The sequence below is a fragment of the Babylonia areolata genome, chromosome 12, assembly GCF_041734735.1.
Source record: "Babylonia areolata isolate BAREFJ2019XMU chromosome 12, ASM4173473v1, whole genome shotgun sequence".
In the NCBI taxonomy this organism is placed as follows: domain Eukaryota; kingdom Metazoa; phylum Mollusca; class Gastropoda; order Neogastropoda; family Buccinidae; genus Babylonia; species Babylonia areolata.
This window is the reverse complement of record NC_134887.1, coordinates 37,081,179-37,083,678: the sequence shown is the minus strand read 5'-3', so window position 1 is coordinate 37,083,678 and position 2,500 is coordinate 37,081,179. Positions and strand designations below refer to the sequence as shown.

At 46.4% G+C, this 2,500-nt stretch overlaps 1 non-coding gene across 1 annotated transcript; it reads right to left on the bottom strand.

The window, feature by feature from the left end:
- Window positions 1-1,661: 1,661 nt before the first annotated feature.
- Window positions 1,662-1,761, bottom strand: Trnar-ccu (transfer RNA arginine (anticodon CCU)). Its single transcript has 2 exons — window positions 1,725-1,761; window positions 1,662-1,697 (listed from the first exon to the last, which is right to left on the bottom strand). It is a non-coding gene; the product is annotated as a tRNA-Arg (tRNA).
- Between the last annotated feature and the right edge of the window lie 739 nt (window positions 1,762-2,500).

Here is a 2,500-nt window from a genome sequence, read left to right as displayed (position 1 = left end):
TCAATCATCAATATAAACAGTCTCAAAGTTTGTGGCCTTTCATGCCCTGCTCTTATGGTGACCTCAGTTTCGATACCACTCCACTTCCGTGCTTGGGGTGAGTCATGTCAATGTCTGCAGTGTCGGCAGATTCATGGGGGTGGGTGGGTGGGGGGGGGGGGGGGGGGGGGGGGGGGGGGGGGGGCTGTTGTTTGAGGGACGTGGTGGCGGTCTCCACTCTGGGAGAGACGCTCACTCAGTCTGGCTCCGCGACTAAGCCATTATTGTCGTTAGTAGGGGGCTTAGTAGGTGGTGTCCTAAGTACGTTAAATCAGAACAGGCACCACTGAACACCACTGAAGTGACTCAGCAGCAGTGCAGGGTCTCCTCTGGTGTGTGGCCTCCTGGCGACCTAACATCGATGGTTCCCTGCGGACTGCCGACGCTGGAACTGTGGCGGTGTGGGAGTAATGCTACTGAAATGGTGCGGATGATGGGGCAGCAAAAAAAAAAAAAAAAAAAAAAAAAAAAAGTGTGTGTGTGTGTGTGTGTGTGTGTGTGTGTGTGTGTGTGTGTGGAATCTCCCAGTTTTTTTTGTTTTTTTCCCCCATAAACTAATGCGTTTGGTTTCCGGACACTCATGTTCAGTCAACTTTTGATTGCAAATAAATGAAGGCGTTCGATGATAGAGTAGTCAGCTAGTAGACCCCATACCTCAGAACCATACGTTGATATGGGCTTGTTTGGCAATCGAAAAGCTTGAAAAACAGTTGAAGTGATTGGTTACCCAGTGACCAGAGTAGTCGTAAGATACCAACCCCCCAACTCCGCCCCCCCCCCTCCCCCCCACACACACCCTAGCTGCCATGTCCTAAAGTGCATAGGAAAAGGATAAACCTGTTGAAAAAACTACATCTAAATATCTATACTGGTTTACATTTTCCAGTTATATTCCATTGTGAACCCCGGGTTTTTTTTTTTTCTTGCAGAAAGATGGCCACCCTTTCTATAGACAATCATTTTAGATTCGATACCACTTCACTTCCGTGCTTGGGGTGAGTCCTGTCAATGTCTGCAGTGTCGGCAGATTCATAGGGGTGGGGGGGGGGGGGGTGGGGGGGGGCTGTTGTTTGAGGGACGTGGTGGCGGTCTCCACTCTGGGAGAGACGCTCACTCAGTCTGGCACTTAAGATGTTCAGCTGCTGCTGGAAACCAAGAACAGTATATGGCACTAAAATAACATCATCAGCAAAGAGCAAAATCATAACTTGCATTTGTTCAGGTGTTATCATTATACCGTATGTGTGTGTGTGGGTTTTTTGTGTTTTTTTTAAAGACAAAAAATCATGTGCTAGGTCATATTTTAATAAAAAGTGAAAATAAAACAGGACTACAATTTTCTCCTTGTTTCAGTCCTTAAGGGCATATAAACACATTGAGTTCACCATCTGTGCGAACTCTGGCCTTGACGATGTTGTACATACTTTGAATTCCTTCGCACATTTTACCATTGACACCATTTTTTTCAGAGGATTGACCACAAATGGCACCTATCAACCAAATCGAACGCTTTTTTTTAATTTATGAAAGTTCAGTTAAGTTCAGTTACTGAAGGAGGCGTCACTGCGTTCGGACAAAAAGAAAAAAAAAAGAAAGAAAGAAAAAAAACAAACCAAAAAACCCACCTCCGACGGGACTCGAACCCGCAATCCCCGGCTGGCACACATTCTAGCCGATCTGGCGTTTAGGAGGCCGATGCCTTATCCATTAGGCCACGGAGGCTTCAAGCACGAAGCAACTTTCCCTGAATAACGAATCTTTTCTGAATTAATGATAAAAAAAGTAAAATAAAATGATCTGTTGCGCTGTTGTTCTATCAAAAACCAGCTTGGCCAGCTGAGGTCTTGATGAGTCTCAAGTATTCTCGGGTTCGGTAAAAATGCTCCAGAGTAATCTGAGGCAGAGCGCTGGTGAGTGTTGCTCTAGGACGCAATAGCCGAGTGGTTAAAGCGTTGGACTGTCAATCTGAGGGTCCGGGGTTCGAATCACGGTAACAGCGCCTGGTGGGTAAAGGGTGGAGATTTTTCCGATCTCCCAGGTCAACATATGTGCAGATCTGCTAGTGCCTGAACCCCCTTCGTGTGTGTGTACTATACGCACGCAGAAGATCAAATACGCACGTTAAAGATCCTGTAACCCATGTCAGTGTTCGGTGGGTTATGGAGACATGAAAATACCCAGCACGCATGAACCACGACAGAGTCATCGGGAAGTCGATGTTGGCCGTGTAACGGAAGAAGAAGAAGAAGAAGAAGAAGAAGAAGGAGATGGAACAGCACCAGTCAGAATCATGTCAGTTGTCTCTAGAACAGTCTGCTCACTTCCTCTGGTGATCCGAAGGTGTTGCTGAGGCCAGTGTGTGTGTGTGTGTGTGTGTGTGTGTGTGTGTGTGTGTGTGTGTGTGTGTGTGTGTGTGTGTGTGTGTGTGTTACAAATAGAAAATGATTGATTTAAGTTTTGT